This window comes from Poecilia mexicana, unplaced genomic scaffold, assembly GCF_051168715.1.
Source record: "Poecilia mexicana isolate PSO_F unplaced genomic scaffold, ASM5116871v1 scaffold_6, whole genome shotgun sequence".
Classification (NCBI taxonomy): domain Eukaryota; kingdom Metazoa; phylum Chordata; class Actinopteri; order Cyprinodontiformes; family Poeciliidae; genus Poecilia; species Poecilia mexicana.
This window is the reverse complement of record NW_028263375.1, coordinates 2,583,430-2,595,471: the sequence shown is the minus strand read 5'-3', so window position 1 is coordinate 2,595,471 and position 12,042 is coordinate 2,583,430. Positions and strand designations below refer to the sequence as shown.

The following is a 12,042-nucleotide window of genomic DNA, read 5'->3' as shown; positions in this document are numbered from 1 at the left end:
AGACGCAAAAACAAGACGACAGTAGAAGAGTTCCAACAGAGTGGCTGTATAGTATAAAAAGGTCGTGCCACATTCATTTGCTCGTGGATATACTTCTATTGCATGTGTTGAATGGCACACAGGAATTTGTTTGTCTGGAGCAGAGCATTAAAATGTTGTCCTGCACATACACACACCTTCATCAATGCGCTGCAGCTATCAGAGTGTTCCTGTCAGCGATCTCAGACAGTTCCCTGACAGCATTGTTAAAGAAGATTGATTATATTTAACCCTATGTGGTTTTGAGGTTGAGTAGAGGGTGGGCTGGTGATCTGTGGCATGTGTGTGCAGTGTGTGTGTGTGTGTATGTGGTACGCACATGTTCCAGGACCCCCATGTGTTCCACAATGAGTGTGAGAAAGTCAAGCTTGAGAAAAGACATGGCCATAATTGCTCACAGTAAGTCAGTAAGTCAAGTTGTATTAATCATCGACCATGGTTAATCTGTGCTCTTACCTCACTCTCACTCACACACTCTGTGAGTGGCAATCTGGCATATCGGCACAGCGAAATACCACAACTCATTTTTAGCGGCGAGGCAAAAATGACCTCTGCGTTTCCAGGGATGTTTTGGATGAAAGATTGTCCGAGTGAGCCAAATGTCATCATGGATGAAGAATGCGATTCCAGGCTCGTTCTGTCATGTGTTATTCCATCATGTGTTTGTGCAATATAAAAAAGTGTGTTCTTAAGATGGACATGATTTGAGAAACTAGATAAAATACGAAGCGCCGACGTTGCCAAAACAGCTTAGCTAACGTTAAGCGCGGTGATAAAAACCTAGCCAATGTGTCCGCCTCAGCAAATTGTAGCAAACATTCCTAATTACATTTTAGGGTTATAAAAATAGCGACACTGATAAGGGCGCAGATTTTATTTCTTTAATGGCTACATGGTCCTGCAAAGTGTTGTTGGAGCCCATAAAAATCCACTTTCAGGTGGAATTTTAAATGCTTGGGCTGTTAGCTTTAGTCCCTCGATGCTAAGGAGTATAAAAAACAAATCTGATCCCTCTGCAGCTTTATTTCTCTATCTTTCACACCCTCCCTTGTAGGTTTCTCTCTTTCTACATGCTTGATGTGTACTTTAGTACATTGTCTCTTTATCCTCTGACCTCTACACTGTTTACATAACTGTATATTTTCCTATATTCCTTGACTTTTTTGTTGCTTATCTTTGTTATACATTGCTTACATACAACTCAGGAGCCATTGGTTGGCTGGTATTTGGTCTAATGCACTTAGCTTCAATTAGTCATCCTCAATGTGATTTCAGAGTCCACAGTCACATTGCTTATTGTAGAAATGATTATGATTTTATCAAAGCAGTCCTACTTTTCGTCTGTCCATTTGTCCATCCAGCAGACCTATGTCACCATTTTCAGGTTGTCAGCGTTCCATTCCAACTGCAGCCAAGTCATGTTCCCATCCACGTTTTTCCATACTTTTATTCCCTCCTCATCTCCCATTATTGTAACCCTTCCAAGCCCATCAGTAAATACTTCACTTCTCGAGACCTACGGTGTAGTTACCTCAGTCACGGTCTCCTGGGCTGTTTGTAGCCCTGCACCGTAGCAACCTACCAGCTTCAGGTCAGAACTCTTTTCAGACCTCACACCCTAAAACGCAGGTCAACACAAAGCTGTAGAATGATGTTGGCTTAGCCTGGTTCTCTCCATTGGCTCAGTGAGATCTAGACTTTCTCTTACATCCATACTAGCTTTGAGTCTCACTTGAGCATTTTTGTCCTTCAGTTACAACACACAGCTTTCTTATATTGTTCTTGTCTCTTTCTGATTCCTGAAGCAAAGCATGTGTTCTGGTGTTTTATGGTCATCCTGGCAGATCTCGTTGGTCCTTGCCTTTTTCTTTTTAGTCCTTTTCTCCTGCCATCTATTAGACTTTTTTTTCAGAAGGAAAACATGTGTTCAGTTACATTAACCTAAAAAAAATAATCTTTACTTCCAAGATTGTAGACGTGACAATCCCCTCAGATCTTCTTCCAAAAACAACCTTGAACAGTTTTTGAAAATTAAGTCACATTTAGTTTCATGTTGTTGCCCTTTAAATACCTATCTAGTGTTCACAGGGATACTGCTCGGTTGGATGCTATTTTTTCACACCTTCTTGGCTGTTTTGTACACACGTTTTTTTAATGGTACCATCTGATATCAATTTGCACCTTCCAGGAGAATGGATTTTTTTTTTGCCTCAGCAACCAGTGAAATCAAGTATTTCTGCAATTTTCTCATAATCTCCGGCAATCTAATTTATGATTAAGAAGTATCTACCAGTAGGAGGTTGTTCATTTATTTTGGTAAGCATTCACAGCAGCTGTGTTCAGTCCGCATTAATCAAACTCTTGCCTATTTGTTTAGAAAGTCCAGTTCATTTGGGGAGGTGTGAATGCGAAACTGAGCTCTGATATGGACCAAAAAGCAAACACTGGTCCTAAAAACCCTTGGTCTCTGGTACAGTTCAAATGCATAAGCAAACTAGAAACCACACCAAAAGCAGGAACCGGATTGTAGAACAGAGCATTTTGGGTGGACTGAACTAAAACAAACATGCAGTACAGCAGTAGTGGGAGAAATGGCTTTTGGTCTTTTGCCAAAGAGAATCCTACAATCCCTACAATCTGACACCACTCTGTTTTTGTTCACAGTTTGTGAAGAAGGAAGGGGCACATGCATTTTTTTTGTCGTTTTGACCTTCCCTACAATGGTCCCTGGTGCAGCACCACCACAGGCGACTGGGGAACAGGTTTTTCAATGAGTTTGGCTCGTTTGACACAGAGTAGTGTGAAAGTGAACCACAGCAGCTGAAAATGGAACAAATGTTGCAATTATGGTCCCCAGTCAAATGAAATCTACCAGCCTATCAGGTGTGAAAACACCTTCAGGTTTTATCAACAGTCAAAATCTGCCTTATTTCATATGAGAGAAATTAGTACCAAATTAACCTATAAAAATCCATCTATCTGTCAACCAAGCCATCCAACCACATTCCTACTTTCTCCAATTCTTTGTTATCCTAGATTAAAAGCCTGGAAAGGAAACCCAGACAACTCTCTCCCAAATGACCCTGCTCAAAGCATTTTAGGGAATTCCACAGCGTTCCCAGGCCAGAAGGAATAATCCCTTTAGCAGGTTCTGGGTCTGCTTCACGCTCTTCTCCCAGTTGGAAACGCCCTGAAAACCTCCAAAGGGTGGCGCCGGCAAGACATCCTGATTGGACGGTCAAACCGTTTCACTATTTCCATTCATTTCTTTCACTGAATGGAAATAGCGTGTATAAAGTTGTCTTTAACAATACTCACTTGGTACAACACAAAGTATGGTATGTCGACCATGTGGAGGTGTGACATACCTTGTACCTCGCTACTCTACTTCAGGGAACAGCAGTAATGTGCTTTTATATATATATATATATATATATATATATATATATATATATATATATATATATACGGAAAAGTTTATTATAAATATTAAAAATGCTTAGCTGTAAAGAAAACTAAACTGCAATTCAATGATTTAAGTAGATGGATGAATGTTGTTTGTTTACAAAATGTAAGTGGGAAGGAACTAAATGTCAAGGTGTGAGTACAAATTGGCAAGACGATGATTTGACCTGGAGCTTTTCAGTCACTAGTTCTGGTTTATTTCTTTTCCCTCCTCTCAGGAAAGCATGGGCCTGTTTTCCATCCTCACAACTTCAAAGTATGTTTTAGTGCCCTGGCTTTCCCTAAAGTTTAAATATTGGTACGTTCTAATATTTACCCTGTTCTCCCACTTGACCATCAGACGGGGGCAGGTCAAATGGGAGAACAGGGTAAATATTAGAAACAGAACGGTCCCTTCGTGTTGTCCAAAGTTTATATTTTCCATAAAGTCTGGGTCCGCATGACTGGGCAGACCATCAGCATGATCTTGTCATGGATCTGGAATGATGCAAGCGTCCCAGCTGATTTCTCCCACAGGCAGAGCTACTAATTTGCTGTTGTAAAGTTATCTGTCCCTGTTTTTCTCTCTGGAGCTCCCTGGAGAACCCACTGGACATGAGATCATTCTGGAGGGAGGCAGATGGGTCAAAAAAGAATAGAAAGAAAAATATGAAATATCTGACACAAGGGTTGCATAAAATCGCCAGGAGGGACCTTGTACTGCTTTACTTGAGAAAAACAAGACTATTAAAAGGGGAAACGGGGGCAAAGACTCCATTAGCCAGGCACTTAACACTCACAGATTGGCTTAGACATCTTGACAGTGGGAACAGGCACCTCTCAATTCTCCTCTGCTTGTTTAACAGCTCCTAATAGATCCACAGGCATCAAGGAATTTAAAATAATTGAGTTGTTAATAGTATAACAACATTTCTGTAACAAATGTTGAAAAAGTTGGAAAGTACTATGTTGTTTAAGCTTAAACCAAAAGATTCACACCAGAAGTCCATCAGTGTCCTGTGTGACCGACCGATCTGTCCCTTCTACACTTCCAGTGATGTTGACGTACTTTGGACTGTGTGTCACTTTCTGACAGAAAAGTACTCTCTGTTTTTGTCCTGAAATTTGAACTGGAACTGCCCTTCGGTTCTCCTCTCCGCCTACACTACAAACTGTGCTTCTTCTGTTAGTCAGAACTGTAACACATTTTTTAAAAGGCCCAAATGATGCAGTCATGTTCTTCAAACCTGTTAAAAAAAATTCACACACACACACACTTAGAGAGCCAGATCCTCACTTACACACCAGGAAGGCTAGAGAAGGGTCCCGGAGTCTGAGAGTCCTCTGGCAAAGTGCTCAGCATACCTTCATACTTTGCTAGCATATAAATGTTTAGAAATACAGATATTTTTTTTCCCATTTTATGTGCAATTCAGTCGCAGTAGATAAAATGGTGAAACTTGATGATGGACTAACTCATCACCAATTAAAAAAAAAAAAAAAAAAGATTGATCATTTGTCCAAGTATGCAGACTCCTAACGTCCCACTCTGAGACACGTACTATCCCCACCCTTCTGTTTTTCAGGGCTCTAGGCTGTGGTGTGGTGTGGATGGTTGAAATATCTGGCTGCTCAGTACAGGATGCAGCCTGGCTGATGGAAATCCCAGTGGTTACTGTGGTTAGAAGGGAGAGGGGCGTAAAAAGCCCCCTGGATTTGGAAAGGACTTTTTAAGTATCTACAAGAAATATTACTGAGTTTGAATAAATTCTAATTTGTTCCAGAAGCAAACTTCCACTGGACTTTTTTCCCCCCTCTTTAGAAATGTCCGCTTGCTGCAATGTTTCGAGTATTTTGTTATCTGAAACAGGTGTAATTTTTTTGTGCGTCTGCACCGGTTTGGTGTTTTTTGTTTCTGCGGGACTCGTGAGAAAAAAGGGCAAGAGATGGGGGCCAGGGCTGTTAGTTTGTGGTTGGAATGACTGTGTTGCTGGCAGCAGCCATGCCAGAGTGCTAATTGGTATGAAACTGTGTGACAGGGAGAGGACTGAAAGGGAATGTTTTCATTGGCTGAAGCTGTCAGTGTCCAAAACTGAACATTTATGTAGCAATGATTGCTGCTCGTGATTCATTGAAAAAGAATGTAGTTATATGTTGGGGGGTTTTCTGACTGATAGAATTATTTGTTGTTCCTAGTTTATTATATAATGCTGTCTTCATAGAAACTGATTTAGTTTTTTTTAAAGGATAACTGGATCTTTAACATCTACTGTGTCTGCCAAATGTTACATTTGTTCTTGTGAGAATTAACTTATTTTAACTAATATGGTCAAAACATAGAGAACAGTGCTGGTATCAAAAGCAGTATTGGAGAAACATTTTATATTGGAAGCCCACAGAGTTCAAGGTTTGTTGTGACTTTAGTTAAAGTTCAAACTGGTAAATAGGGACGTGATCAAATGATGCATGAAGAATCTGCCCCAACAGAGGCCTGGTTAATTGTTCATCAGGGTGGAAACAGTCGGTGTAATGTAACAACATGTACCACATGCTAAATAAAGTATGACTTTTTAGCACCTCTGAGGACCAACTAGAAAGATCAAGGCCAAAGCTGTCAGAACTTGTAAAATTATCTTGTAAATGCATCAAAAGACAAACAAAACAGAACCATTCTTAAATGACTACCTCTCTTCAGGTTTTTTTCAACACTTACGATTGCGATTATTGTTTCATTTGTTCCGTGCTACAGTCTGCACAGCCACAGCAAGCCTACGTCACACCCAGATGTCCCTTCTTGACACACTCAACATATTAAACTTCAAATTATACAATTAAACCTGCTCCGATGTTCTTGTACCTACAAATATCAGCCAACAATAAAACTGTGCCGAACACAGTTTTTAGCTTCAAAGGTTCAAATACATCCGTTGTGTTTTAATCAACCTCCAACTTTCAGCAGCACCTACTTTAAGGTAGAAATAAATTTATACAAGGATTTGTTGGCGTTAGTGCAAACTATCCTGGACAAGTGACTTTTTACTGATTCCAAAGTAGATTCTGAGCATTTTTATCTTCTCTGACAGAGTTTTATTTTTTTATTTATTTATTTTTTTATGAGGGATTCATTCAGATGGAAGTAAAACTACAGAATTCAAACAGAGGGAGCGTTCTAGCTGCCAGGGGTTAAGTCTTAAACCCCGGGGTTAAACACAGAAAGACGGGGCCTAGTGTGTTATCTATAGAAAGAGAACATAAAATTATTACTGGCAGCAGTAGCTCAGCCAATGGCCCACTCCAGGAATTTGTCACAACTAATCAGAAAATGCCAGACCAGACGTAGCTTATGTCGAGAAAAATAAAAAACATACAGAGAACATAAAGTTAATGGCAGCAGTAAATGTATTTAATGCATAATAGGAGAGAAGTAGCTGAAAGTAGCATAGAAAGAAATAGTGCTCAGTTTGTCCTCCAGCAATCTAAGCCTGTAGCAACATAATTATAGAGATACTGTAACTCAGGAGAACTTAAGCCCATCTAACTTTAAATTTGATCATAAAGAAAAGTTTTAGCCCGAGTCTTAAAAGTAGACAGGATGTCTGCCTCCTGGACCCAAACTCTGAGATGGAGAGGAGGCTGAAAAGTAAAAGTTCTACATAGGACATGTAAATATTATGTCAATTCAGTTCAGTTTATTTACATGGCACTAATTCACAACACATGTCATTTCAAGCCACTTTAATAAAAAATCTAAAGACATAAAGGGCTTTGCTAAAGCTTTTCTTTTTTTTTTTTTTTTTGCTTATACTTTGGGAGGAAAAAGAAAAATCTGAAAAAATACAACTTTTTTTTGTTCTGTTGTGTGTTGGATGAGAAGAAAAAGAAAAACCCTTCAGAATCTGATCCAGAACATTAAAAAACAAGACTTATAACAGACTTTTCTTTTCCACCCTGTTGTTTGCTATAGAAATGAACAAATAATGTTTTTAATAGTGAGAATGACTTCATAGAAAAATGCCTGGTTAGATTTTGCACATTCACTGTGAACATCCCTGAGTATGCATCCTAATTAAGACATGAATGGCTTCATGTGAGTTCTAGAATCATGTTCTAGAATCTGTGGGCTCACCTGAAGGTGGCTTCGTTCTCACCATCTGATGGATTTGGAGATCTTTGACTGGCCACAGTGTTCATTCCAACAGATTTGTTTGTTTTCACTTCAGTTGCATGGGGAAAATGTCACATTTTTTGGAAAATGTTTTGAAATTATTTATTATTGTCCAATTCTTTATATCAAAAAAAAAAGCTGGCATTTTAACAGAAGTGTGTCGACATTTGAGATCCACCCCATAAACATGGCTTCCCTCCTCATAATGAGCTATTCCTTCTTGATCGGTGTAAAGTATTCAATGTGTGTTACATTCCTCCAAAACTCACTCAGAACTCTAGAACGTTGTTTATTCAGTCTTAGGTGATGTTGGGACTGTTTTCACATTGTGTTACTGTGTGATTTTGCTCTTCATGTGGTTTGCCTGACAGGAAACATTCCCTTTGACATTAGAAGTTTAATTCAGTCAATCCAGTTTGATGAGAGATGCATAAAACTCTGTAGCTTTCCAGCATATTAGCAGTTTACATATTACACTTTCATCACCTCCGTCAAATTCCTGGCTTTAAAAGAACAACAACCGCAGCTGCATTATGACAGAAAATGATGTCAGCTTGGATCCACGAATGATGTAAGTTGTGGAAGTACTGACAGAAGGACAGCACGTTTCAATAAACATTAAAATACTTTAGGTAAGGAAGATGTTTCAGTAAATTAGCCCACCAGATATCGTCTGTACGTGCGCGGTTAACAACGTATATTGTTATATTACTATATTTAGCTGCTTTTCAAACAAAAAAATTGCATTAGCCAAAAATATGTTATATTACAAGTAATTGCTGAATTTAGTTCCCACCATTTTCACCTCAGAGTTGGTTATATCTAACAGTAATGTAATTCTTATAAGATTTTTATCTTTTATTTTCAAACTTATATTCATTGCCTAACACACTGATGCCAAGTATAAGATCCTTAGTAAATTTTTACAAAATGAAACTTATATAATTTGAGTACTTGCTTATATTGTATGAAATAAATGCAAAAGTGGCCACTTTCAAGAGTAAATCATATATGCCTTATATTGTACAATATACAAAACGTATACTGAAGACAATATAAGGCTTGTTTTTTTTATATATGTGTATTCTATTTTTCTTTATGGGATTCTTCCTCACTGTAAGTAGAAATGGTATTCAAATCAAAATATATAAGGCTAGAGCTAATCGCAAATCCTTAATAAATAGGATCCTTTCATCCCTCATCAGAGAGATGAAAAGATTTTAAAAGTGGCTCAACCTCTGGGTGGCATCAACTAACTTGCTCACTCTCTGGTTACCTAGCAACAATCCGTTGAGTACCTCGCTCAGCAGCAGTTTCAGGTTTCATGTCATAACTGCTTAAAAAGAAAAAAGAAAAAAACAATGGTGTAAAGTGAAAACTGTACAATACAGGAAAGGTCATGGCAACAGTTTGGCAGTATTTAAGATATTAAAAAGAAAAAAACTAATTCATAATCATTGACAGCTTTTTCAACATTATGGTCCAGCCCTAATCAGAGACTGACCAAAGGAAGTTGGTGAAAGAAGTGTTTTAATCTACCAAGCTGCCATGTAACTTAGTTGCATAAATAAATGTGTATATTTGAGAAGCTATTTGGTAGGTGAGTATAATAATATCCAATTACTTGTATTTATAAGTATTGTAAAGGTTTCGCCTGCTCTTTCAAGCAGACACAATGATAGGACGACCTAACAACACTCAGTCTGTTGAAGAAAGGCAAAAACCTCCCACCTGCTCCTGTTATGGTAGTTGGCTCTTCTCGGCGCTCCATTTTATTCCATCACACAACAAGGAAGCAAAGGTGAATGATTTATTAGCCTTGCAGTTCCTGTTGACAATGCTGTCCTGGTTTCAGCACCATGGACAGTACCGTGGTGCTGGGTAGTGGTCCAGAAGCAGAGTCACAAAACTGTAGTACCTTTAATGACGTTGCAACTCATGACTCCTGGAGGAAACAGCGCTGGGGTTCCATGTACTGGGATCAGAATAATGTGTTTTGGTTGCAAAAAGAAAAAAGAAAAAAAAAAGAAGAAAAGATTGGAAAATTACCGTAGCACACATGCACTTAGTTTATGGATATATTTTTTTATTGAATGAACATGATGTGGAGGTATGTTTTCTATATGTTCCTGGACTTAAATTACATTACCCAGTCTTCAGCTTTGTGGTTGGAGGTAGCTGTGTGGGGTCAAGCAATGATTAATTTCTTATTCAGGAGGAGAGCTTGTGGTTTTGCTACATGGTAGCAGGCTTTTCTGTTGTCAAGTGTTACAATGCATTATCAAACTAGGGAGGATATCAATTGCATACATGTTGTCTGAGTTAGACTGCAGTCTGCCCACAGTGGAAGCACTGGAGTTGCGGTCATGGCTTGAGCAGCTGAGGTCTCCCCTGCAGTGAGCCGAATGGTTCTGACTTGAACTTTGTGTCCTGACTATGTGACAAGAAGATCAAAAGGGTGATATTTAGGAGGTAATTTATCTGAAAATGAAAAAATATGGAAGTGTACATCACATACAGGAAGTCTCCCTCAGTTGTGTTCATGTTGGTCGGCTGTTTTATCTTTCTTTTTCTCCCCAGACTGTGACTATGTGTCTGTCCTTCTGAAGGTCTTTGACCACTAATTCTGTTATTCTCCTTCTATGTGGTTTTCAAACTTCTCTCCCCTCAGACAGTGAGACAATGCTCCTTTTGTCAAGCCTCTTTTGGTTGGTGCAAGCACTTGCTCCTTCTGCGTATCCTGAAGCCCTGAAGGCCTTCGCACGTCCACCATGCCTTAGCAGAAACCAGAGGAGCGATGGAACAATGTTAGCCAAGCATAAACCTCTTAACATCCCCCTGTCAACAATGGACCCACACAATGTCTTTTCTCTGTACCTTCTTCCAGTTCCCAAACCGCCTCTTAGACTTGCAAATCTTGACTTTGATGTTGCGCAGCTTTTTCTTCTCTTGTCAGAAAGAGAGCACTAAGGAAGAAAAGGCATTGTAGACAGCTGTGAAAGCCACCATAATCCCCTCGTTTTACACGGGTTAGCCCTTTCTGTCTCAATGCTGTTCCTTTGCTCTGTCTTACTATTCTTTGTCAGAGTCATTTTTTTTAATTTTATTTTAAAGGCAAAGCAATCCATATTCTTTTGTTTTGCTGTCTGAATCTCAACCTGCTTCCAATTTGTTAGGTGGGTAGCTAAGTCCCTTGTCCCAGAGTAATTTCACTAGACATGACCAGGCCTCTGCTTCACATCTCTGTTCTTTTCATCTGCGCCTGTGTAACATTAAATAAGATTGGCAGTACAGAGACTCCTCAAACTATTTTTAAGCTGTCAGTGTTTGACACTGAACTCACATGATTTTAATAAACCATCAAAGATGTGTCTGAACTGTTTGGGCTTTTTTTTTTACTTTTTTTTTGGGTGGGGGGGACTTGTGAGCAATGCTACTGGTGTTGTTTATACCTCCACATGTCCGTAAATCTCAAGACTCCTATTATTGTTTGAATGAAATAGAAAGAATAAACGGTAGTAATGGATAAACAACCGATGACCACGGCAGCTTTGCGCCATCTGCGCAGCATCCAGGATGGCTGATTACATTCTCACAGCGGACAGACGCATAATTTGTGTTTTTGTGTACTGCAGCACATTCCTGCCTGAGGACAATAGATGGATAGCGGTTACAAGAGGCAGGACTGACTCAGTCTGTCTGCAGGAGCCCATGGGTTGGAGGCATAAATCCCCCGTGTCTCTCACTGCGTCTGTGTTTAATGTAACACTCATTATTAAAGCTGAAATATGAGCTATTCCCAGTAAAAGCTAAAATGACCTTCTGTTCACCAGGAAGTTAACAGTCATTGCTTAACTTATGACCGATATCCCTACTGTCTTTTACAGGGAAATCTGTTAGTAATAACTTTCTACAGGAATCAGATCAAGCAATGAGTAAAGGCAGCAGGAGTGACATCGTCCACATGATGTGCGTGGTTGACTCAGTCCATGCGACTCAGAACTGAGGTGCGGTTGATGTTTCTCTGAAATTAACACCATTTCTTAATGTTCACAGTCTCTTGTTTGGGTTGGGTCTCCATGACAATCGCAAATCTCGGGTTTTGGGGTTTCAGAGAGTTCATATGGTACTCATTTGATGTTTTAGACCATTTATTGCTCCAATGTGATTTTTTTTGTGGAACTTAATTTAATCAATCTGTCCATCTGATATTTTGTTTGTTAGGCAGGTGTTCTCTGTTACTTTCAGATTAGTCACAAGTTTTGTGCAGTGTTTGATTTAGAAACGGACGTCAAGGCTTTACCACGGCAAAGCGCTCAGAAATACTTGTAGACTCTAAAGTACATAACCATAAATGATGCTGGTAAAATGCATAAAATGCTACGTTAGTACGG

General features: G+C 39.3%; 1 protein-coding gene across 2 annotated transcripts in view; it reads left to right on the top strand.

Moving 5' to 3' along the window:
• vps13b (vacuolar protein sorting 13 homolog B) overlaps positions 1 to 12,042 on the top strand; it is a 298,354-nt gene that overhangs the window by 244,450 nt on the left and 41,862 nt on the right. The gene's annotated exons all lie outside the window — the stretch shown is intronic.